This window comes from Rhinoderma darwinii, chromosome 1 (genome assembly GCF_050947455.1).
Source record: "Rhinoderma darwinii isolate aRhiDar2 chromosome 1, aRhiDar2.hap1, whole genome shotgun sequence".
NCBI lineage: Eukaryota > Metazoa > Chordata > Amphibia > Anura > Rhinodermatidae > Rhinoderma > Rhinoderma darwinii.
The window spans coordinates 48,976,935-49,003,927 of NC_134687.1; positions in this window are offsets into that span (position 1 = coordinate 48,976,935).

Consider the following 26,993-nt stretch of genomic DNA (forward strand, 5'->3'; position numbering starts at 1 on the left):
TGCTATCATGGAATTTTATACATTTTAATAACTGTAATTTAACCATAATTTAAACATAATCATATATTATTTAGTATATTTATAATTAGAATAATCTTTTGTTAAGAAATTGCCCACTTTAAACAATCCGTTCTTGTTTGAAGGGTTCCCCAACTATAAGCTGATCACATGATGTGCTGGTGCTGGTACCCCCAGGGAATCGAGCAACAAGTTTTTAATTGCCCAGCAGCGCCACCACAGGTGAAATCAAGCATTGCACAGTACCCATTGAAATCTTTGTAGCCTCTTTTCACATTGGGTAAATGATACAACTCCTTAATGGATGATTGATCTCTACTAACTCAGGATTCCCTAATAGGGTATTTCTTTTATAGGTGTGATTTGAAGCTCCTGGGCACAACACAAAATCTGTACTAGGGTCCCTCACCTACCATGTGCCATTTATAATACTGTTGTTTTCTTTTGTGGCAGAGGGGCCTAGCCTTTGGGCCGCCAAAGGTAACAGGGCTTTCAGAATGCCCTATATCTACGTCCCTGAGTTCTCTGCTATATATGATTTGGTTTGTATGTGTCCTGTACACAATGTCTGAACGCATAGTATACTCATAGACGCCCATTCTCTCAGAGGTGAACAATTGGGATCATAGGACTAAGGACAGGTAAAATGGTAGCTTTGGCAAACAAATGCAATCTCTATTTTGACAAGCTGTATAAAGCAGTTTTTCATCTCGCTACTTATATTTAAGATACATTCTCTAAGAATTTCATAGGTCTATGAAAGCATTCAAATTTAGAAGTCCCAAACAATCTTTAATAATCATATAAATTAATAGATACACAAAGCACTATCCTCAAAATGTAGAATAAATTGCTGGAGAGAAACCCAAAACCACCACTAACAATTAAAAAACATAGGTATCCGAAAAATGATTTCCACTAACCAATAAAAATGACAATGTTTTACCTCAAAAAAATACTTTGGTGATGTGAATATTTTCCAAAGATATGGTATGGCCACGCCTGTGTAGTGCCCACATTGATATTAGTGTGGCAGTCTGGTCCCGAAACCAAAGCAAACTGATTTTATAGTTGTCACACACACACTATATATACAGTGTATATATGGTATCCAGTATAAAGATTGTTTCAGAGATCTTTACTATATAATACTGTTTAGAAGTTCTATACTATTGTTTCCTATATGCTTATAGGTTTGATGTGTAAGTACATAAAGGTATGGAAGCGTAGGGGTAACTATGAGAGCATTGGCCTGCCGTCACTACAACATCAGTGTAAAGGATCTGCCAGACACAGCTTCTGTGTCGACGCCCGTGGGTAATCAGTCTGCACCTGCTCCTATGTCTGTGAGACTGACTCCATCTTCCACCACTCAGGATGGCAGGCTTAGGAGTGGGAGAGCCTATCACAGCCTTGCCAGACGGAGCTAGCTCTCGCCCACTGTCTATTTATACCTGACTTTCCTGTTCCTCCTTTGCCTGTGATTCTGCTCTGCTTGTTTCCTGGCTCTGCTGCTGCTTGAACTACTGATCCTCTGCTTGTTATTGACCTTGGCTTACTGACCACTCTCCTGCTCAGCGTTTTGTACCTCGTGCACTCCTGGTTTGACTCGGCTCGTTCACTACTCTCGTTGCTCACGGTGTCTCCGTGGACAGCTGCCCCATTTCCCCAGCTTCTGTGTACCCTTGTCTGTTTGTCTGTCGTGCACTTACTGAGCGTAGGGACCGTCACCCAATTGTACCCAGTCGCCTAGGACGGGTCGTTGCAAGTAGGGAGGGACTGAGTGGCGGGTAGATTAGGGCTCACCTGTCTGTCTCCCTACCCCGTCATTACAATCAGGTAGATTTTTCTTTTTTTGATACATTCAGGATATACAGTACGTATGACAAGCGAGCCACACCATTAAATAAAATTGTGAAAAGTTTATTTCAGTGGTGTAATAGCAAGTTCCATAAAATGTTTACCTAAAACATGAAAAATACATCAAGAATTGATTAGAGATCATTTCCACCTAGTTTAATAAATTAAAAGCATAACCAATAAATATAAGCACAAGTTGTTCTCTTCCCTTAAAATGGCACTGTCACTTTCCTGACATGTCGGTTTCACTAAATACTTGCATTATCCTTCTGGGCTTTTCATAGAACTATGCCGCTCCTCTGTTATTCCTCCTGGAAATGTATGAATAAACTTGATAAAGGCTTACACAAGCCAAAATGTTGCATACTGGTTTAAACCACTGGCTTCATCTTCACCCCTTGAGTGCTGCCTTCCTTCTTTTTTGTTCTATACGTTTGTAGGGAAAATGGGGATCATGCTACTGGTTTGGCGTGCACCATAAGGATCCAAAATAATCAAATAGGAGTGCTGTTCCCATCTCCATTTTTCTGTATGAATAAACTGACAATTACAGTTCTCCCTACACACTCTGAAAACCAGACATGTCAGAAGAGTGACAGTTTCTCTAAGTGTTTAAAAATAAAAGGTACAATGCTAGAACAAATGTTTACTGATTCTATTGAGAAAATATATCTTCACCTCGTGGCCATAGGATGTTGGAATCTGTATATTTAATAAAACTGACTTGAAACAGTGAGTTGGACATTGTACAATTAGTAAATGTATGTGATAAAAATAAAATGTGAGGTGCTCTTGTAGAAAACATTAAAAAAGATCATGTAAAGAAATGAATGGAACAATGGTTTACTTAAAGGCGTTTTTCCACAATTAAAATTTATCACCTATCCACGAGACAGGTGATAAATGTATGATCCCTGGGGGCCCTACCACTGGGTGTCCCACCAATCTCAAGCATTGAGCAGCTGTCACGCATGAGTGCTGCCATTCAATTCAAATTCTACGGGAATGACAGAAACAGTCGACAACATCTAGCCAAGTCAAGAACACTCTCGAGTAGGTGGGCATATCATTGTCAGAGCCTAAAATCACGAGATGCCTTCGTGAATGTAAATAAATAGGGTTTATCTCAAGATGCAAACCACTGGTAACACTCAAAAACAGAAAGGCCAGATTACAGTTTGCTAGAAAACATCTAGAAAAAGCTGCACAGTTCTGGAACAAGATTCTTGGGACTGATGAAGCCAAAATGAACTTACTAGAATGATGGGAACAAAACAGAATGGTGAAGGATATTAAGTGCTCATTAGAAGAAGCATACTACATTATCTGTTACACATGGTGGACCATGAAACCAACCCAAGAGCTTCTTAGGGCAAAGAAATGCAATATTCTTCAATGGCCGAGTCAGTCATTTGACCTCAACCCCATTGAGCATGCTTTTCACTTACTGAAGACAAAACTGAAGGTAGAAAAAACACAAGCAAGCAGCAACTGAAGAAGCTGCAGTAAAGGCCTGACAAGGCATCTCAAGAAAGGAAGCTTACTATTTAGAGATCTCCATGGGTACCAGACTTCAAGCAGTCATTCACTACAAAGGATAATCCTTATATTTATAGTTATGTTAGTTTGACCAATTACAAATCTATTGTGATGGTGTACAGAGGCCAAATGAGGGAAATTGTGTCACTGTCCAAATAGTTCTGGATTTGACTGTGTTTAACACAAAATGTCGATTTAGCCAGTAGATACCTTTCTGAAAATAACCTTGACAAGTTCTGGAAGGACCTAAGCATTATTTAAAGGGTAACTAAACTTTCATAAAACTTCTAACATGTCATAGTGACATGTCAGAAGTTTTGATCTGTGGGGGTCCGAGCACTGAGACCCCGGCTGAACGCTAAAACGAAGCTGCAGAAGCGCTCAGGTGAGCGCTGAGCCATTTAGTTTCTGATCGGCTTTTCTCAGAAAGCCGATGTAAAATGTGTATAGACCCGTAGACTTTCCATTGAGACAGACGACTTTCTATTCCACAGACGATCAGAAATCAAGCAGCTCAGTGCTCACCTGAGCAATTGTACCACTTCGTTTTAACGATCGGCGGGGGTCTCAGTGCTCGGACCACCACCGATCAAAACTTCTGATATGTCACTATGACACATCAGAAGTTTTCTGAAAGTTTAGTTACTCTAATGATTTTTGCATGTGTCTTAAATTTCAAATTTAGTTATTTTTTCAGAGATTTCAGTTTGCTATGAGCTTAATTCTCTATAAAATGATAACTAAAGAATTTTTGGAATAAAGATTTATGTCTCTTACTTAATACAAAATAAGACTCTCTACAATTAGGTTATGTAGTATGTATTTTCATACTTAAAAATATGATGATCAGCATACGATCAACCCAACTTTTATTACATTTTTAGACTTCAATAACATAGTATAATTATAATAGAAAGTTCTTCCAGGAATATGTTTTACTTAATGTGTTCATACCATTGTTTGACTTATAAAACAGTCTTCTAAGCCAAAGAAAAGTTTATGTTGGATGTTTGCATTTTCTAAAATTGAAGCATTAAATGTAACGTCTATAGGAATGTCATTTTCTTATCAGCTGGAAATACATATTCAATCCCAAGAGTTCCTGGTCATTGTTTGAAATATTCCAGTGTAAAATCCATTTTTTTATTCTGTATTATGACATAGTTAATATCTGTTTCTGGCAATATTAGAAAGAATCTTTAAAATCTATTTCAGCACAAGAAGGTCATGGATACAACACTATAATTTTATATAACTGTAATGAGGTGGTTTAGTCTGAGATCAACAAATGTTTTTTCAGGGGAGGACAACCAAAAACCACTGTATAGGGCAGTGTTCTCTAACTTGTGGTTGGCCAGCATCCTGACATGGTATATATATAGAAAAATATAGGGAAACTATATAAGAATGTAGTCAAATTACGTTTGCAGTGTATGTAGGATGAATATGTCAAGAGGATTTCCTACTTATGTCTCCAATGGAAGAATACGACGTATGTCACTGTATAGATGTGCAGTGTCATAAGTTGCCCATAGGCTCCATATTTAAAAAAAACACATGTTTTTTCTTTACTGGATGCCTCTGTATGGAATAGCCTACTCTATTCATCCATACAGTTGAAAATAAGTTTTACCAATGTATACCGGCCTTACAGATGCCTAAGGGACACAAAAGGTGAAGGGGACCCTATGGAAACATTTGGCGCAATCTCTTCAAACGTAGTATGAATACACTACATCACTTGGCCTGATGAAGATGTTAGTTCAATGTCAAAATGCGTAGCCTTTATGTATTATTAAAGCTCATGTTGTATGGATACAACCCTTCTAATTGCTTCTATTCATCAATATCATATCAGCAACTCCTCTCTATAGGTCCACAAACAACATTTTGTTTTTTCTAACCATACTCTTTCTTCCACTGTGGTAACCGATTCGGGGTACCGGATTGGACCTGGCTGCAGCTGACTCCTTGGATTAATTATTTTTCTTCTGCTCACACCAGAGTTGTGCCTGTGGATTTGCACAACCCCTAAAGGTGAACATCTGACCTGCTCTTCTGTCTTTGTATAATGGTCCTCACAGATGTCGTAACGGGTATGGAAGCAATAGGTCAAGGCAGGCAGCAGGCGTCGTAACAGGTATGGAAGCAATAGGTCAAGGCAGGCGACAGGCATGGATAGTCAAGTTCAGGCAGAGGTCAGCAATGGGAAATCCAGACAAGGCAGAAGGGAAGGAAATAGAGAACCAGGGCACAGGGAAACTCACGGGGAACTTGGTTGAACAAGCATGGATGTAGGGAAGGAGGAACCTTAAATAGGAAGTCTTTGGAATTAAGGCACGCGCTGGCCCTTTAAGACAGAACGAGCCAGCGCGCGCGCCCTCTAGTGACTGCGGCCGCACATCGAGGATGATGGCCGCGGAGGGTGGTAAGGGATGCACTTACCTGATGCCGTCCAGGACCAGCAGAGCGTCCGGATCGGGTAAGTGGAGCTCGGCATGAGCATGTGGTAATGGAGGACGCAGGAACTGGAGCAGAGGCCAGGGGGAAGGCGGGGAACGGTTCGGCAGACATTACACTTTGCACCTTTGTACCAGTGTTTATCTGCACTGTGTGGTGCCATGCACTTCTGCTTTTTTCTCCTTCAGTTGGGAATAGAGATAACAGCATCCTCTGTTCCCAGGGGGAAAAAAAAAAATGTAATGTTTATCAACTGTTGTTTACCAAACCTAAAGTCACTTACCTCATCTCAGCCTTGAAGCATGAATTAGTGATGCATGTTAATATATGAAACTTTGTTAAATATCTTATTGAGGAAGAGTAAAATTTTTCTCACTTGCAGCTTTAGTTACCCTTTTTCTGCATGCAGTCCCTCCATAAATGTTCCATTTTTTTGTCTGCATAGCTGCATGAGGACTTGTTTTTTGCGGGATTAGTTGTACTTTTTAATAGCACCATTTTTGGGTACATATAATTGTTTTATTAACTTTTATTAACTTTTTTTGGGGGGATTATAAAAAAAACCTGAAATTCCACCATTGTTCTATGCGTTTTTAAATTGACGCCGTTCACTGTGCGGCGTAAATAACATGTTGCCTTTATTCTATGGGTCGGTACGATTACGGCGATACCACATATGTAGAGGTTTTTTTATGTTTGACGACTTTTGCACAATAAAAACACTTTTGAACTAAAATTATTTGTTTTTGCATCGTCGCATTCCTAGAGCCGTAACTTTTTTATTTTTCCATCAATGTAGTGATTTTTTGGGGTTGTTTTTGCGGGACGAGACGTAGTTTTGATTGGTACTGTTTTGGGGTGCTTGGAACTTATTGATTCATTTTTATTGTGACTTTTTGGGGGGCAATGGAAAAAAATGGAAATTTTGCCATTGTTTTTTGCATTTTTTAATTGAGTCATTACGGTCGCGGCGATACCATATATGTGTACTTTTATTTCTTTTTTACACTTTTACTAAATAAAACCACTTTTTATGGGAAAAAATGCTTTTTTTTTTTTTTTTTTACTGTCATTTTTATTATTAATATTTATTTCACATTTATTACTTATTTTATTAGTCCCACTAGGGGACTTTACTGTGCGATCTTCAGATCGCTGCTAGAATGCTTTGGTATACTTCGTATACCAGAGCATTATTGCCTGTCAGTGTAAATCTGACAGGCAATCTATTAGGACGTGCCTCCGGCGCGTCCTAATAGGCATGGCCGGCCTTAGCTATGTTCGACTAGTACGGTCGCACAGGGCGCCAGCCGCCACACGGCAAGATGGGCGCCAGCGGGTGTGTGTATCGACGTGCCGTTGCAACTACCAGCGGTGATACACACACTAACTGCAGTCGCACCCGGGCTTAAGGCGGTGGCGCCGCTAGCAGCTGCTGTGGCTGCTATAGCGGTAGCGACGGCACTATAGCAGAGCAGGGAGATATCTCCCTGCTCTGCTGTCTACTAGCGCCACTGTAGCTCCCTGAAGGAGCGGAATCCCCGTGTGGCCGGGGATTCCGGTCCTGGAGCGCTGCTTGATGCCTCTGTCCATATATGGACAGTGACATCAGGGAAAACTCCTGAAGCGGAATCCCCGGTCACAGCATTGCAGACTCTATGATCGGGGATTTCACTCCAGGAGAAGCCAATGACGTCATGGACACAGACGTCAGGAGCTTCTCCTGGAGTGGAATCGACGGTCATAGCATCTGCAACGCTGTGACCGGGGATTCCGCTTCAGGAGTTTTCCCTGATGTCACTGTCCATATATGGACAGAGGCATCAAGCAGCGCTCCAGGACCGGAATCCCCGGCCACACGGAGTTTCTGCTCCTTCAGGGAGCCACAGTGGCGCTATCTATACTGGAAGGGGGGGTTGCTATCTACAGGGGGGCACTATAGCAGAGCAGGGAGGTATCTCCCTGCTCTGCTGTCTACTAGCGCCACAGTAGCTCCCTGAAGGAGCGGAATCCCTGTGTGGCCGGGGATTCCGCTCCTGGAGCGCTGCTTGATGTCTCTGTCCATATATGGACAGTGACCTCAGGGGAAACTCCTGAAGCGGAATCCCCGGTCACAGCATTGCAGACTCTATGACCGGGGATTCCACTCCAGGAGAAGCTAATGACGTCATGGACATAGACGACAGGAGCTTCTCCTGGAGTTGAATCGACGGTCATAGCGTCTGCAACGCTGTGGATGGGGATTCCACCCCAGGAGTTTTCCCTGATGTCACTGTCCATATATGGACAGAGGCATCAAGCAGCGCTCCGGGACCGGAATCCCCGGCCACACAGGGATTCCGCTCCTTCAGGGAGCTACGGTGGCGCTATCTTTACTGGAAGGAGGGGGGGTTGCTATCTACAGGGGGGCTGTGGGCTGTGTGGCACTACCTACAAAGGACAACTGTGCAGGAGCCCACAAAATACCCAGCTTTCCCGGGTATAAAAAAAAAAGTGTGGAAATAAACTAAGATATAACTTTTATTTAATCTAGCTAAAAGGATTAATCCTTTACTCAGACTAAATAAAAGTTATAACTTAGTTTATTTCCACACATTTATTTGATAGCTGGGAAAGCTGGGTATTCTGTGTGCTCCTGCACAGTTGTCCTTTTTTGAATGTCTATTGCCCGCCAGCTATCGGTCATTTCGTAGTCCTTGCACTACCTACAAGGGGGCTGTGGGCAGTGTGGCACTACCTACCAGGGGGCTGTGTGGCACTACCTACCAGTGGGCTGTGTGGCACTACCTACCAGTGGGCTGTGTGGCACTACCTACTAGGGGGCTGTGTGGCACTACCTACCAGGGGGCTGTGTGGCACTACCTACCAGGGGGCTGTGGGCTGTGTGGCTCTACCAACCAGGGGGCTGTGGGCTGTGTGGCACTACCAACCAGTGGGCTGTGTGGCACTGCCAACCAGGGAGCTGTGGGCTGTGTGGCACTACCAACCAGAAGGCTGTGGGGCACTACCAACCAGGGGGCTGTGGGCACTACCAACCAGGGGGCTGTGTGGCACTCTCTACCAGGGGGCTGTGGGCTGTGCGGCACTCCTTACCAGGGGTCTTTGCGACACTTCCTACCAGGGGGCTGTGCGGCACTCCCTACAGGGGGCTGTGCGGCACTCCCTACAGGGGGCTGTGCGGCACTCCCTACAGGGGGCTGTGCGGAACTCCCTACAGGGGGCTGTGCGGCACTCCCTACAGGGGGCTGTGCGCGGCTATCTACAAGGGTGCTGTGCGGCGCTATCTACAAGGGGGCTGTGTGTCGCTATCTACAAGGGGGCTGTGTGGCGCTATCTACAAGGGGGCTGTGTGGCGCTATCTACAAGGGGGTTGTGTGGCGCTACCTACAAGGGGGCTGTCTGGCGCTACCCACAAGGGGGCTGTGTGGTGCTACCTACAAAGGGCTATGTGGCGCTACCTACAGGGGGAATCTGTGAGTGGGGGTCTGATGGTCATTTTACTGAGTGGTGGGCTGATAGTCATTTTGCTGTGAGTGGGGGCCTGCTGGTCATTTTACTGTGAGTGGGGGGGTGATGGTCTTCAAGTGGTTTCCCCCTCTGACCTCCAATTGAAATTAATAGGAGGCAGAAGATACGTGCGGCGCTCGTTTGGATCTTTTTTTCCTGCGTCTTTTGCATTCGCTTCAACAGCTTAAGAAAAAACACAAAAAAAAGGTCACACAACGCTGTCAGTTGCTGAAGGAATTTTGAGGCAGATTTTTTTTGCCTTACAAAAAACGTGTGTGAACATGCCCTACGAGTGGAGTGCTTGTTCTTAGCCGTTTTCTGTCTTTGACAAAACAATTTTTGGTAGGGGGGCCCTGAGGAAATTTTGTTTTTCCATTGCTGCCTCGAGTACGAAAAGGTTGGGAAACTCTGTACTAGGCTACAGGGTCCCGTCATGGAGCAGCTCAGTTCGTCATGGGAACGGGGCCTAGGTGAGTACAATTTTTGTTTTTGTTTGGGGCACTGTCTACAAAGGGGAGGTGCGGAGACTGTATGGCACTGTCTACAAGGGGGAGGTGGGGGACTGTATGTCACTGTCTACAAGGAGGAGGTGCGGGGACTGTATGGCACTGTCTACAAGGGGGAGGTGGGGGACTGTATGGCACAGTCTACAAGGGGGAGGTGCGGGGACTGTATGGCACGATCTACAAGGGGGAGTTGGAGGACTGTATGACACTGTCTACAAGGGGGAGGTGGGGGGGCTGTTTGGCACGATCTACAAAAAGGAGGTGGGGGATTATGGCACTGTCTACAGGGAGGCTATATGGCAAAATCTACAGGGGGCATTATACTGTGTGGGGGCCACTAAGCGGACATTATACTGTGTAGGGGTACTACAGGGGGCATAATACTGTGGGCACAATTAGAGGACAAAATACTGTGTCCTTGAAGGGGTTATAATATATTATTAAATATTATTATCATACTGTATGGGGGCACTATAAGGGGCATTATAATTTTTTTATGGGGCATTTTTTTTAATGATGGGGTGGGGCGCCGAAAGATCATTTCGCACAGGGCCCCATCTATCCTAGTTCCGGCCCCATCTATCCTAGTTCCGGCCCTGCTAATAGGCATATGTCCAGGGCAGACCTGGGGGCTTTTATCAAGCCCCCGGGCTGCCATGACACCCCATCGGAGACCCGCGATTGCATTTGCATTCGCCGATGGGTGACAGAGGGAGCTCACTCCCTCTGTAAACAAGTTAAATGCCGCAGTCGCTATTGACGGCGGCATTTAACAGGTTAAACGGCCGCGATAGAAGTAAACTTCGATCGCGGGTTTTGGAGCAGGAGCCCAGCTGTCACCAGACAGCAGAGCTCCGGCTCCAGCCTGCACGGGACACCCGTGCAGGACTTAGACTAGGCCAACGTGAAAAGGAGTCGGCCTAGCCTAAGGCCCCTTAGTGACCAACGTGAAAAGGCGTACTGGTGGTCACTAAGGGGTTAATCATCAAACCAGGAAGAGCCTGCTCACTCAGCAGGAATGAAGAAAAAAATATATATACTTTTTCAAAATTAATGTAGAGTGATGGAACACGGATCCACGGCAATCTAATTTCACCATATACATTAGAACGCTGTCCAAACATCTATCTCTTTCAGTCCCCCAATATACCTGCATACTTATATATTAATTTTAACTGGAAAACTATGCACCATTTTTGCAGCATGCAGCCTGGTCTTATGATGTCGGGTTTGGAGTGTCAGCACTTTGGGGCAGATTTACTCTTCAAAATGTGCAAGAAATTTGGCTGAAAAGAAGGCAAAATTCCGGTGCACATGCTGTGTCTCACATTTGTTAACAGTTTTAGACACTTGCCACTTTACTCGGCAAGGGGCTTGGCTCAGATTAAAAGGAGACATGATCAATTGGAATTGACGTGCCTTGAATGGTCCTGTTCACAATTTTGGCACAAAACAGTGGGGTAAACGTAGCCAACCAAAAGGTGGTATAAGAAAGAGAAAAGTGTAGAGATGAGCGAATCATTTCTAAAAAAATAAAATTCGGTCTGAATTTCACAAAAATTTTGGATTCAACAAAGTCTGAAACTTTTTCGGTACGTGGCGCACGATTTGCGGCGAAATGGCAGACATTTTACAGATTAGCAAAAGGATCACATGACTTTGGGTGGACTTCCTCATGATGTCTTGCAGGCAGACTTCCTAAAATGCACAGCAGTTATCCCTACCTCTAGCGCAGCTAATCATTAGGGCTATAGGTAGATGACATTACTAATGCTGGCTTAGCGTTAAAAAGCTTTAAAGGGATTGGATACAGTCCTAGAAGACATCAGAAAGTCAGACACGAGTAATCAGGGCAATCGGAGCACTTGCGATTCGTGGAAAATTTATTCTAACCGAATCGGATGGCCAGTTCGATCAAATCGAACCTGAAACTAATTTTGGGAAATGTGCTTATTTCTAGAAAATTCTCCAACATGCCTGGCAAGATCCGCCAAATTTATCATACAGCGTGCATCACTGAGATAAATTTGGTGCATCTTCTGCCAGAATTTATCCAAGTTTACACTGTCTAAATCTTAGACCACATTAGTAAATCTGCCCCATTGTGTTGTGTAATTAGAAGGTGCTGGGCAGCCAATCTGATCTGAAAGTATGGACTTGACCAATCGGCTCCTAACTAGTATAATGCACTACACATAACCGTCTTTTTGCATCCTTCTTGGAGCAGATAATAAGTTGTATGGGGAATTGAGATAGGAAGTGGTTCTAAATATTGTCAAATAAGCATTTGATCCCTTGCTGATTTTGTAAGTTTGCCCACTGTCAAAGTCATGAACAGTCTAGAATTTTTAGGCTAGGTTAATTTTACCAGTGAGAGATAGATTATATTTTAAAAAAAAACAGAAAATCACATAGTCAAAATTATATATATTTATTTGCATTGTGCACAGAGAAATAAGTATTTGATCCCCTACCAACCATTAAGAGTTCAGCCTCCTCCAGACCAGTTACACGGTCCAAAGAAACTTGGTGCCTGCATTAAAGACAGCTGTCTTAAATGGTCACCTGTATAAAAGACTCCTGTCCACAGACTCAATTAATCAGTCTGACTCTAACCTCTACAACATGGGCAAGACCAAAGAGCTTTCTAAGGATGTCAGGGACAAGATCATAGACCTGCACAAGGCTGGAATGGGCTACAAAACCATAAGTAAGACCCTGGGTGAGAAGGAGACAACTGTTGGTGCAATAGTAAGAAAATGGAAGACATACAAAATGACTGTCAATCGACATCGATCTGGGGCCCCATGCAAAATCTCACCTCGTGGGGTATCCTTGATCCTGAGGAAGGTGAGAGCTCAGCCGAAAACTACACGGGGGGAACTTGTTAATGATCTCAAGGCAGCTGGGACCACAGTCACCAAGAAAACCATTGGTAACACATTACGCCATAATGGATTAAAATCCTGCAGTGCCCGCAAGGTCCCCCTGCTCAAGAAGGCACATGTACAGGCCCGTCTGAAGTTTGCAAATGAAAATCTGGATGATTCTGAGAGTGATTGGGAGAAGGTGCTGTGGTTAGATGAGACTAAAATTGAGTTCTTTGGCATTAACTCAACTCGCCGTGTTTGGAGGAAGAGAAATGTTGCCTATGACCAAAAGAACACCGTCCCCACTGTCAAGCATGGAGGTGGAAATATTATGGTTTGGGGGTTTTTCTCTGCTAAGGGCACATGACTACTTCAGCATGACAATGACCCGAAACATACAGCCAAGGCAACAAAGGAGTGGCTCAAAAAGAAGCACATTAAGGTCATGGAGTGGCCTAGCCAGTCTCCAGACCTTAATCCCATCGAAAACTTATGGAGGGAGCTGAATATCCAAGTTGCCAAGCGACAGCCTCGAAATCTTAATGATTTACAGATGATCTGCAAAGAGGAGTGGGCCAAAATTCCATCTAACATGTGTGCAAACCTCATCATCAACTACAAAAAACGTCTGACTGCTGTGCTTGCCAACAAGGGTTTTGCCACCAAGTATTAAGTCTTGTTTGCCAAAGGGATCAAATACTTATTTCTCTGTGCACAATGCAAATAAATATATATAATTTTGACAATGTGATTTTCTTTATTTTGTTTTTTAGATAATCTATCTCTCACTGGTAAAATTAACCTAGCCTAAAAATTCTAGACTGTTCATGTCTTTGACAGTGGGCAAACTTACAAAATCAGCAAGGGATCAAATACTTATTTCCTTCACTGTATATACTTGTATGTTGTGAACAGGCAATTGGATGTAGCTTTTATTGTGGATTTCAGTAGGATTAAATAGTATATTCAGAAGAGAGTCTAGTGTCTATTATTGGACAGCTATCTTTTGTATTTAGGTGGGTGTTAATTTAGTTTACCAAACTATTTGGACACCTATGTACTGTATGCTTTAAATCTTTTGTCCCTATAAGTAGAAGGATCCTATGATGCATTGAAATAAAAATAAAAAATTTATGTTACATTTTTTTGTACCTAACTTGAAAATATGAGAATATCTTCCACATGCTTTTTTTTTTTAGAAAATGAACTGTTGCTATAGATATTTCACAATGCCCTTAATGTCATCAAATGCTATGCTGTCCAATTTTGTACAAGAGTTATTTAAAACTAAACCTGTTTAATATACCCAACCAACAAATCAATCATTTACATACCTACATAGTAGTTAGTACAGTTGAATAAAAACATACAGTATGACCATCAAGTTCGACAAGGAGAGAGGAAGCCGGAAGTTTTTAGAGATAACTGCAAGTGCTCTGACCAGTGGCGGATCATCATAAGGGTGGTTCAGGCCCGGCGTTAGGGTGGGGTACTGGGCACTTGCCCAGCGCCCCCATCCTCTTAGGTCTCTCTGCTGCTACAGAGCCCGAGGCATGAGGGGGCCCACTGCACCTGGCCGAGAACATTTATGGGCCGTGTAGGATGGGCCCCTTATGCCCGGTAGCATCGCTAGCACCGCAGGGGGTCGAGGTGCTAGCGACAGCCACATTCACTTGTATCTGCGTCCTCAGGATGCAGATACAAATGAATGCTATACACTGCTGGCCACGTTAAGGCTGCAGCCTATAAAGTGCTGGGAAGAGCCCCTGCGCAGGCCGGTGTGATGACAAAACTGCATCATGATGGTCTGTGCAGGCGTCCCGCCCGGAGTCTCTGCAGTGCTCCGGCAGTCGTGGGAACAAAAGGTAAGTACAATATTTTAGTTTTTTGGAGGCTATGTGGCAATATACATGGGGGGATTGCTGTATAGCGCTATATACAAGGCGGAGCTGTGTGGCACTATATACAAATGGCGGGGGCTGTGTGGCACTATATACAATGGAAGGGGCTGTGTGGCACTAGATACAAGGGAGGGGGGCTGTGTGGCACTATATACAAGGAGAGGGCTGTGTGGCACTATATACAAGGGGGGATGTGTGGCACTATATACAAGGGCGGGCTGTGTGGCACTGTTTACGAGAGGGGGAGGGCTGTGTGGCGCTATCTACAAGGGGGTGTGTGATGCTATCTACAGGGGGTGTGTGTGGCGCTATCTACAAGGGGCTGTGTGTGGCACCCTCTACAGGGGGTTGTGTGTGGCGCTCTCTACAGGGTGCTGTGTGTGGCGCTATCTGCAGAGGTGTGAGTGTGGCGCTATCCACAGGGGGGTGTGTGTGGCACTCTCTACAGGGGGGTGGCGCTCTCTACAGGGGGGCTAGGTGGCGCTATCTATAGGGGGCTGTGTATGATGCTGTCTACAGGGGGATGTGTGTGGCGCTATCTGCAGGGGTGTGAGTTTGTCGCTATCCACAGGGGTGTGTGTGTGTATCGCTCTCTACAGGGAGTTGTGTGTGGCGCTCTATAAAGGGAGGGCTGTGTGGCGCTCTCTACAGGGGGGCTGTCTGGCGCTATCTATAGGGGGCTGTGTGATGCAGTCCACAGGGGGATGCATGTGGCGCTATCTATAGGGGGTGTCCTGCTATCTACAGGGGCTGTGTATCATGCAATCTACAGGGGCTGTGTGTGGCAGTATCTACAGGGGCTGTGTGTGGCACTATCAACAGGGGGCTGTGTGTATATGGTGCTTTACTCTACAGTGTTTGACAAAATTGTATTCAGGGGCATAGTGTTTTGTACTATTTTATTCAGGGGCGAAGGGTATGTTGCTTTTATTTTTAGGGGCACAGTGTGTGGCACCCTGATAATTTTATCTTTATTTATAGGTGTGGAAATGTTGGAAAAGTGAGGAGCCGAAGACATCTGAGTGGCAAATTCTGAAGAAATGGGTCATCGCCTGGAGAAGTCATCATGAAGTCTGTATCAGATGGAGAAGAAAAGAGGAAAAAAAACTACTAGAATCTCAGAAGTCGTCACCTGTGAGTTACTGGATTTATAGAGAATCTGTCATCTCCCCAGACATGTTTATTATAGGAAATCCTTGTATTTCACAAAAATTCTTTGTGCAGCCAGGACTGACAGACAAATGGGTGTTACCTTGTCAGGAGGATGTATTCTTGCACAGTGTGAAACTGTCAGTATGTAGGGACACAGCCCTTTGACAAGGGGAATCGTAACACCCGTTTGTTAATGTCAAAAAGGTAGTGTTAACAATAGTTACAGCGTGGCAGGGCGGCGGCGGAGAAGGGGTGTGAAGTTTGGGTAACAGCCCAGGGCCTATGGTCTACTTAATCCGCCACTGGCTCTGACCCCAATAAAAATATAGTAAGAAATTAATCAACACACAACTTTGGACTTATTTAGAGTACATATAACAAAATGGAACACCAAAATGCTGTTTTGTTCACTATAAGACAAATTAAATTAAAATATGAAAACTTACAAAAAGAGAAATTAAAGACTTTGTTACATTTAGGCTTGGCTCTGTTTTCTAACCAAGAGGAGATTTGATACTATACGTATGCATTAGTGAGAACTTTTTGTATTTTACAGGACTGATTTTTGAATAAATGTACAGATGTAGCCATCTTTATCTTGACTTTTAACACATTAAATATATAGTGGCAAGAAACTTTAACTTGACTTTTGAATGGCTTTTAATGTGTGATATCTCGCTGCAAAAAATTATCAGTCAAGATAAACTTGGTTACATCTGTACTATACAGAGACATCTGTGGCCTACACCTTTCCAAAAATTCTAAACTAGAAGCTGAACAGTATCTAGTTTATAAAGCGTAGTGATCCTTCTACCTGGCCATGGTAGCCTTATATTTGCTCTGAATCTCAGGAATGTTTCTCAATTGTTATAAATCCAATTTGTTATAAGATTTGTAATTTGAGCATTGGTCTATCTGTATCCCATGCGTTCTATTTATAGTGTAATGTAACCAGAAAACTTAAATTCATTCAAGTTGTTTTTGAAGCTTACTCATAGGCGCTGTCAAAAAGCTTTTAAAAATTGTATGAATTCCAAGTAATCCTCAAAGTAAACCATCAGTTAAAAGCTTAACAATATGGAATGTGGCAGACAATGGTTATATTACATACTGCAATTGCACAGAGAATGTTATTGATTCATTTTAAATGTAATGTATTCATAAATATATTTAAAGTGGATCTGTCAGCTGAATATACTGCCCTAAAAAGGCATATTACAGCTACAGATCCATACTCCTTTGATACAAAATGGCACAAAAACATTTGGTGCCATTTGGGTAATAGGAGCGATGAAAGAATATAGTGGACTCATAGTTATGAGCTCAGTATATTCATGATGGGGAATGCTGTGCGGTCTGTACAGGTTTTCATCTTCTAGATATAAACAATAATGTTCCCATTCACAGACAATATGGCAATATCATAAAAAAGGTAGGCAATAAAAACATAAAGTCTATTAAATAGTTGCATAACATTTTAAGTATACTATGGTTAATGTGTATACATAAAAATGAAAAACCCCTATCTACCAACCACCACTATTATAATCTGTATATACTGTAGCAATTTAACCATGACAACCCCTTTTTTTACAGTTAAATCTCATCCATCAGACAGGATATAAAAGTAAGTTAGGCAGGGTCCCAAATTTCTGTTCTCGGCCAGAGGGAAAGGCATGCACCGTCCCTCTATAGAGATGAAGGGGAGCATCGGAAAACATCGTGCCCACTCAGCTGTTTCCGTCACTTCTATTCACTCTGAATGGGACCATCTGAAAAACAGCTGAATGAGCGTGTTTACAAAGTTCGCATTCATTTGTATGAAGAGGAACCCCACATTCTCGTCCTGTTCTCTGGCCGTGAAAAGCAATTTGGAGCTGTAGTTCTTGCAATGGTGGCGATCCCAGAAGTCAGACCTCTACCTAACTTACTTTTATCTGATTGCTATCAAGTAAAAAAGGGTTTGGCGTAGGGCAACCCCTTTAAATTAGATAAATACCTAATGCTATAACCAAGTGATGACATAATACATATTCAGTTATATTTTATTAAATAACAAAAAACACACATTGGGTTACCATCAAGAGAAAACAGCGTACAGCCCAGATGGGTTTAGCCAGGAGATTGTGTTGTTTTTTTTTTGACTAGTAGATGGTTAGCCAAAAATAAATAGAAAAGGAAAAAAAAGATAAAAAATAGTGTAGCTGCTTTTATGGTTCTGTAGCTGAATTAACAATGTGCTGTGGGATCACACTGATTTATTCTGAGAAAATACATATTGCCACAAAATGGATGCATTTATGGTATATATTTTATTTGATCAACTAAATGCTGTAGAGAGGAAGATGAAAACAGTAAAAAACAAAAACAAAACAGAAATAACAAATTGTCCTGCAAGGGAAGGCGATTCCACAACAACCTAGTACACAAGATTCAGAGACACAACAAATCATCCTCTATACAATAATAATATTAACCCGGCAAAGTAAACTCATAAAAAAGTCACAGCTTCCTGAATATACTTATAGGAAAACACGGATAAATTATAGAAAATGGAACATTCTGGTACACAATCATAAAGCGAGATACTACCTTTTAAAAAGAAAAAAAAAACATATTTAAAGGAGGTATTCCACATTTAAAAATGAAGCCTCTCTAAAAGAGAGGCTTTTTGGATATACAGATTACGAACATGAGTACCCAATGGCCTCAACTTAAGAAAATAATTAATGTTCCACTATTGAACAATACACTTATCCAATGGCCTCAACCAAAAAATTTGAATTAAAGGGGTTGTCCGAGATATATTTTTATTTAAAAGTTAAACACACAATACATACATTAAATATTCCATAATATACTTACCTGTGCAATCTTGCTTCTGTTCTCCGTTCTGGCAGCTCTTTTCTTCCGATCACCTGTCTTCTGACGTCACGTTTTCTTCCTCCTCCACTGTCGTGTCGTATCCCGATCACATGGTTTCGCCCCAGCGAGACCTCGGATGGGACACGACATGTCACTGGAGACGTGTCGTTTCTGCGGGTGCCCGCCCAGCCTATGCAGCTTTTTTTCACTGTGAGCGCGCCTATGCGTGTTCACAGTGAAAAAAGTGAAGAGGGACGGCACCTGTGGACTAGAGAGGTACAGTGGCCTCTGTACTTTTAGTTCTTCCCCTATCAAAGCCTACACATAGTAGGCTTTGATAGGGGATCAGACAACACGATGCAGCACACGGGTCGCATGCAGCCCTTGAGGCTGTTATCTGCGGCCCGCGGGACACCGTTGCGCCGTAGCACCGAGCAGGCCCAAGGAGGAGCCGCACTACTCTATTATAGGCTCTGCTACGATGTCAGGCGAGTCCCGGAGCAGAGCGTATAATATTAAACTGTATAAGATCTTCTAGGGTCCTGTATCTAAGCCTACATTGTTAGGCTTAGATACAGGGGCTAAAAAAAATTGTCACACATGGAGCCTGTATCTAAGCCTAACACAATGTATGCTTAGATACAGGACCCCAGATGACATTCTTTTTATTCCTGTATAAGATTTGTGTTTTGGGGCCCTGTATCTAAGCCTAACACAGGGGTGGGCAAACTTTTTGACTCGCGGGCCACAATGGGTTCTAAAATTTGACAGAGGGGCCGGGCCAGGAGCATTTGGAGGGAGTGTTTGGGCCGGATATACTAAAGCATTAAATGTAGTGTGTGCAAACCTCATAGCACAGTAAGAACACTACAACCCAATTTATTAACTGTCTTTCAAATGTGAAAAATAGCCCTTATCAGTTAATAAATTTGTCTCAAGGAATATGCAAGATATGGCATTTACATACTATTTCGCAGATACTGGGAGGAGGAAATGTAAATAGATTAAAATAACATACGCACTGTGATTTATCAAGAAAAAAGTTCTGTTGACTCTGTAAATTAGCTGCCAACCTCTGAGCAGTAGCCGCCCGTTCTTGTGTTGACTGCTTGCTAGCATAGTTTGCATGCTTCGTGGCAAAGTGACGGCTGATATTGTACTCTTTGAAAACCGAAGGGCTTAATGGTGACGTGAAACGAAGTGAAAATTAAAGTGAAATAAAGAGAAATACGCGCCACATTAACCCCTTAATGACCGGGCCATTTTGCACGTTAATGACCAAGGATTATTTTTTGTTTTTCCACGGTCGCATTCCAAGAGTCGTAACTCTTTTTTTATTCCGTCGACATAGCCGTATAAGGGCTTGTTTTTTCCGGGACGAGTTGTATTTTGTAATTGTACCATTTTTAGATGCTTATAACATATTGATTAACTTTTATTAACTTTATTTTAGGAGAGAATTGAAAATAAGCAGCTATTCCAGCATTAATTTTCACGTTATAAATTTACGCCGTTTACTATGCAGCGTAAATAACATGTTAACTTTATTCTATGGGTCGGCACGATTACAGGGATACCAAATGTGTAAAGGTTTTATATGTTTTTTCTACGTTTGCACAATAAAAACCCTTTTAGAAAAAAATTACTTGTTTTTGCATCGCCGCGTTCCAAGAGGCGTAATTTTTTTATTTTTCCGTCGATGTGGCCGTACGTGGGATTGATTTTTGCGGGACAATGTGTAGTTTTCATTAGTACTATTTTGGGGTACATAGGACTTATAGATGAACTTTTATTTTATTTTTTATGGGGGGAATGGGAGAAAAGAGAGAATTTTGCCGTTGTTTTTTGCGTTTTCTTTGGACGCCGTTCATCCGGCGGTTTAATTAATGTGTTCATTTTATTGGTCAAGTTGTTACGATCGCGGGGATACCATATATGTGTATGTGTGATTTGTTTTGACCGTTTTATTAATAAAACCACTTTTTGGGGCAAAAAAGTAGTTTTATTTGACTTTGACTGTAATTTTTTTTATTTTTTTTTTCACAAACTTTATTTAACGGTTTTACTTTTTTTTTTTTAGTCCCACCAGGGGACTTCACTATGCGATATGCCGATCGCATATATAATGCTTTGGTATACTTCGTATACCAAAGCATTATTGCCTGTCAGTGTAAAACTGACAGGCAACCTGTTAGGTCATGCCTCTGGCATCGCCTAACAGGCAGATGCTGAAGACAGACCTGGGGGTCTTTGTTAGACCCCCGGCTGTCATGGAAACCCGACGGCGACCCGCGATTTGTTTGCGGGGGCGCCGATCGGGAGACAGAGGGAGTTCCCCCCTCTGTCAAACACATTAAATGCCGCTGTCACTGTTGACAGCGGCATTTAATGGGTTAAACTGCCGGAATCGGCGCGTGCTTCGATTCCGGCAGTTGCAGCAGGAGCCAGGCTGTGTATAACAGCCGTGCTCCTGCCGCTGATCGCGTGGGTAAACTGTCAGTACCCGCGCGATCACAGGACGGATATATCCGTCCTCCTGCGCGAACTAGCAGCTGCTGAGGACGGATATATCCGTCCTTCGGCGTTAAGGGGTTAACAACGGTCAATGTGTTTTGAGTGCGCCATCTATTGGGAAAACGTGGGCATTGCAGGGAAAGGGGAAAAAAAAGGAGGTTTTTACTATTATTTGGACAAGTTCGGCGGGCCGGATTAAAAAGCCTAACGGGCCGTATGTGGCCCGCGGGCCGTAGTTTGCCCATGTCTGGCCTAACATGTATTCTTAGATACATGGCCCATGTGTGACACTGTCTGCTTGGGTAATGTATCTAAGGCTACCTTGTGGTAGGCTTAGATACATGGTCAAACAGACAGTATCACACATGAGCAGTGTATCTAAGCATCACTTTTTTTTTTCTTAGTTATGTGTTTTTTACAGGTTAGGTCCTTGGTACTACATCAAGTTCAAGGACTACTTCAATGACACCCTTTTTTATTTTTAATAAAATCGTTAACCAGTGTTGTGTGTGTTATTTCATTACAATATTTTTTCTATGTCCTCATTTATTTTAAAATTTATTACTAGTTCATTACTGTCTAACAGCGTCCATTAGTAAGGCTTCATGCACACGAGCGTGTGTATTTTACACGCGTGAAAAACTTGCGTCAATCATGTCTGTATGTGTGCGTTACGGCGGATTTACACGAACGTGCTATACGTCCGTGCAACCCGCGTGGTTTTCACGCGGGTCGCACGGACCAATGCAAGTCTATGGGGGCATGCAGACTGTCCGTGAGTTTTGCCCAGCGTAAGTACGCTGCGTAAAACTCGCGACATGTTCTATATTTCTGCGTTTTTGAAGTCAATGGGTGCGTGAAAATCACGCGCACCATACAGAAGCACTTCCGTGGGACGTGCGTGATTCGCGCAACAGCAGTAAAAAGTATGAATGTAAACAGAAAAGCACCATGTTCTTTTCTGTTTACAAACATCCAAACGTAGTGTCATAATGATGCGGCTGTGCGAAAAACACGCAGCCGCGCATCCATGTGAACATGACACGGAGCGGTCAAGTGCATTTTGTGCACGCAAAACGCCACTGTATTTGCGTGCGCAAAACGCACACGCTCGTGTAAATCCGCCCTTATGCATCAGTGTGCTATTCGATTGTCATGTGTTATTCACGCACTCACAAAGCCAGCCCATTTTTTTCTTCTAACAAATTGTGTAAATCACGCACCAAACACGTGTGCGGTGCGTGGTTTTCACGCATGCATTGACTTCAATGTGAGTGTAGGTGCAGGATAACGCACCAATAGAGGACATGCAGTATGTTTCACGCAGCGGACTCTCGCTGCGTGAAAAGTCACGCATGTGTCAATGGCCCCATTGAAATAAATGGGTCGCGTGTGTTGTGCGTTTTTTCAAAGCACAGCACACGGACGTGATTCACGCTTGTGTAAATCGTGCCTAAGGCCCCATTCTCAACAGGGTGAATCTCGCCCGTGTGCTGATCGTGAAAACCACGCACAGCACACGCGACCCATTATTTTAAATTGGCCTGTTTTCACGCAGCGAGAGTCCGCTGCGTGAAACATACTGCATGTCCTCTATTGGCGCGTTATCATGCACCTACACTCACATTGAAGTCAGTGCGTGCGTGAAAACCATGAACCAAACAAGCGTGTTTGGTGCGTGATTTATGCTGCAATTTGGTGTAACAAAAAAATGGCCTTTCTGAGTGCGTGAATAACGCATACCACTTGCTAAGCACACTGATGCAGAACGCACACAAACTGACCCGATTCATACGCGTTTCTCACGGGCTTCAATCTTACACGCAAGTGTGCATGAGGCATAAGACGGGGCTGGACGAACACTAACCATCACTATGACCCTGTTACCCTCCGCCACCAGGGGTACTGGCAGGGGTGTAACTAGGAAAGACTGGGCCCCATAGCAAACTTTTGACTGGGGCCCCCACTCCCCCGGGTGCAGATAGTGCCTTTTTTACAAACCCCCCCCCTTTTGATAACGCCATATAGCCCCCTTTGTAGATATCGACAGGGAACGACAGGGAAAACGCCACGAAAGACGCAACGAAAAACGCAGAAAAAAAAACCCCCCACAAAAAAAGACGCGAAAAGCGAAGCAAAAAAGGCTATGATAAACGCCATGGAAAACATTGCGGAAAATGACGCGAAAAAAGCCGCAAACAGAGGCAAAGAACGCTGCGAAAAACAACTGGGAAACGCCACGAAAGACGCAACAAAAAACGCAGAAAAAAAAAACCCCAAAAAAAGACGCGAAAAGCGAAGAAAAAAAGGCTATGATAAACGCCACGGAAAACATTGTGGAAAATGACGCGAAAAAAGCCGCAAACAGAGGCAAAGAACGGTGCGAAAAATTACTGGGAAAACGCCACGAAAGACGCAACAAAAAACGCAGAAAAAAAAAACCCCAAAAAAAGCCGCGAAAAGCGAAGAAAAAAAGGCTATGATAAACGCCACGGAAAACATTGCGGAAAATGACGCGAAAAAAGCCGCAAACAGAGGCAAAGAACGCTGCGAAAAACAACTGGGAAAACGCCACGAAAGACGCAACGAAAAACGCAGAAAAAAAAACCCCCAAAAAAAGACGCGAAAAGCGAAGAAAAAAAGGCTATGATAAACAACACGCAAAACGCCGAAAAAAATATCGCGGAAAATTACGCGAAAAAAGCCGCAAACAAAGAGGCAAAGAAGGCTGCGAAAAAAAACGGGGAACACCACACGAAAGACGCAACGAAAAACGCATAAAAAATTTCCGAAAACAACGACGCAAAAAAAGAAACGATAAACGACGCGAAAAAAAGGATACGATAAACGAAACGGAAAACACAGCGAAAAACATCGCAAAAAAAGACGCAAATAAACAAGCAAAAAACGCCAAGATAAAGTAAGCGAAAAACGCCCCGAAAAAATCGGCAAAGAAAAACGCAAACAGCGCACAAAAAACGCCGGGAAAAACGACGCAAAAAACAACGTGCAGGGAGAGGTAAATCTGCCGCAAAATTCAAGACTGAATTTTGAGGCAGATATTGTTCCTGCCAAAAAACTCTGTGTGAACATGGCCTTAGTGGAGAGAGACATGAGATAGAGGAGGGCGGACAAGGGTTAGGGTATGTTCACACGAGGGCGTCCGTAACGGCTGAAATTACGGGGATGTTTCAGCCTGAAAACATCAACGTAATTTCAGCCGTAACGGCATGTGCAGGCGCTTGAACGCCGCGTCCATTACGGGCGTTATTGGCGCTGCTATTCATTGGAGTCAATGAGTAACGGCTCCAATTACGGCCAAAGAAGTGACAGGTCACTTCTTTGACGCGGGCGTCTATTTACGCGCCGTCATTTGACAGCGGCGCGTAAATATACGCCTCGTGTGCTTTCAATGGGCAGATGTTTGTCAACGCTATTGAGGCGCTATTTTCGGACGTAATTCGGGGCAAAAACGCCCGAATTATGTCCGTAATTAGTGCGTGTGAACATACCCTTAGGGTAGACACGAAGAGGTTTATAGACCTGAAAAGAGAAATAAAACATAAATGTGAAAAACATAATGGGGGGGAACATTTGCTCACCATCCTTCAAGAATGTCAGCAAGGAGACAAGTGCAGTGAAGGAGGTCAGCGGGAGGAGCAAGGACAGCTCACACGAACTCTTGGAAGGTACGTGCACGCTCATTGCAGCCTGCAATGAGCGTGCACGTGAAAAAAGTTTCATCACAAGGAAAGATCAACAAACCAGAGCTGAACTGCATGTAAACAAGCTGCGCTAAACTCAAAGCAGAAATGTGTTAAGTAGAATTTTTTTTTTAAATAATGCTTTATTTAGGTTGTCTGTATAAGGGGTAATGTATGACAGAGTTTTTGAAAAAATTTTGGGATCTCGGACAACCCCTTTAACCCCTTAACGCCGAAGGACGGATATATCCGTCCTCAGCAGCTGCTAGTTCGCGCAGGAGGACGGATATATCCGTCCTGTGATCGCGCGGGTACTGACAGTTTACCCATGCGATCAGCGGCAGGAGCACGGCTGTTATACACAGCCTGGCTCCTGCTGCAACTGCCGGAATCGAAGCACGCGCCGATTCCGGCAGTTTAACCCATTAAATGCCGCTGTCAATAGTGACAGCGGCATTTAATGTGTTTGACAGAGGGGGGAACTCCCTCTGTCTCCCGATCGGCGCCCCCGCAAACAAATCGCGGGTCGCCGTCGGGTTTCCATGACAGCCGGGGGTCTAACAAAGACCCCCAGGTCTGTCTTCAGCATCTGCCTGTTAGGCGATGCCAGAGGCATGACCTAATACGTTGCCTGTCAGTTTTACACTGACAGGCAATAATGCTTTGGTATACGAAGTATACCAAAGCATTATATATGCGATCGGCATATCGCATAGTGAAGTCCCCTGGTGGGACTAAAAAAAAAAAAGTAAAACCGTTAAATAAAGTTTGTGAAAAAAAAAATAAAAAAAATTACAGTCAAAGTCAAATAAAACTACTTTTTTGCCCCAAAAAGTGGTTTTATTTAATAAAACGGTCAAAACAAAATCACACATACACATATATGGTATCCCCGCGATCGTAACAACTTGACCAATAAAATGAACACATTAATTAAACCGCCGGATGAACGGCGTCCAAAGAAAACGCAAAAAACGGCAAAATTCTCTCTTTTCTCCCATTCCCCCCATAAAAAATAAAATAAAAGTTCATCTATAAGTCCTATGTACCCCAAAATAGTACTAATGAAAACTACACATTGTCCCGCAAAAATCAAGCCCACGTACGGCCACATCGACGGAAAAATAAAAAAATTACGCCTCTTGGAACGCGGCGATGCAAAAACAAGTAATTTTTTTCTAAAAGGGTTTTTATTGTGCAAACATAGAAAAAACATATAAAACCTTTACACATTTGGTATCCCTGTAATCGTGCCGACCCATAGAATAAAGTGAACATGTTATTTACGCTGCATAGTAAACGGCGTAAATTTATAACGTGAAAATTAATGCTGGAATAGCTGCTTATTTTCAATTCTCTCCTAAAATAAAGTTAATAAAAGTTAATCAATATGTTATAAGCATCTAAAAATGGTACAATTACAAAATACAACTCGTCCCGGAAAAAACAAGCCCTTATACGGCTATGTCGACGGAATAAAAAAAGAGTTACGACTCTTGGAATGCGACCGTGAAAAAACAAAAAATAATCCTTGGTCATTAACGTGCAAAATGGCCCGGTCATTAAGGGGTTAATGTTTCACAACTGCACAACACACATATACACTTCAGATCCAATGTATTAGTAATGACAGCTATTGCTCAACTAAAAAAACTTATTTATTCCGTAAAGATATTTAAACTGCGTCCACTTTTTAGAGACCGACTAATAACAAATATAATACAATCCCAATATGTCCCAAGTGGTCCACTGTAAGGATAGATAGAGATCATATATTAAAAATTAAAGCTTAGAAATATAAATAAGCAGCAAATAACGGGTCTCCTATTCATTAAGAGCTTACTGTAAGGACAGATAGATATCTCGAGTCAAATTTAAATATATAGAAAATAAGGTGTAAATAATGGATCTTCTATTCATCAAATGAGTCACAAATATTGCATTTCTTGTACTTATGGTGTTCTCCAGACTGAAAGAAAATCGGTACTTACATCATATGTTGAACTCTCTAATTAGGCTCTTAGATTGGATGCCTTCACAAAATAAATTAAAAAATTAAAAAATAAACAAACAATGATAAAATCAAAAAACATAAAA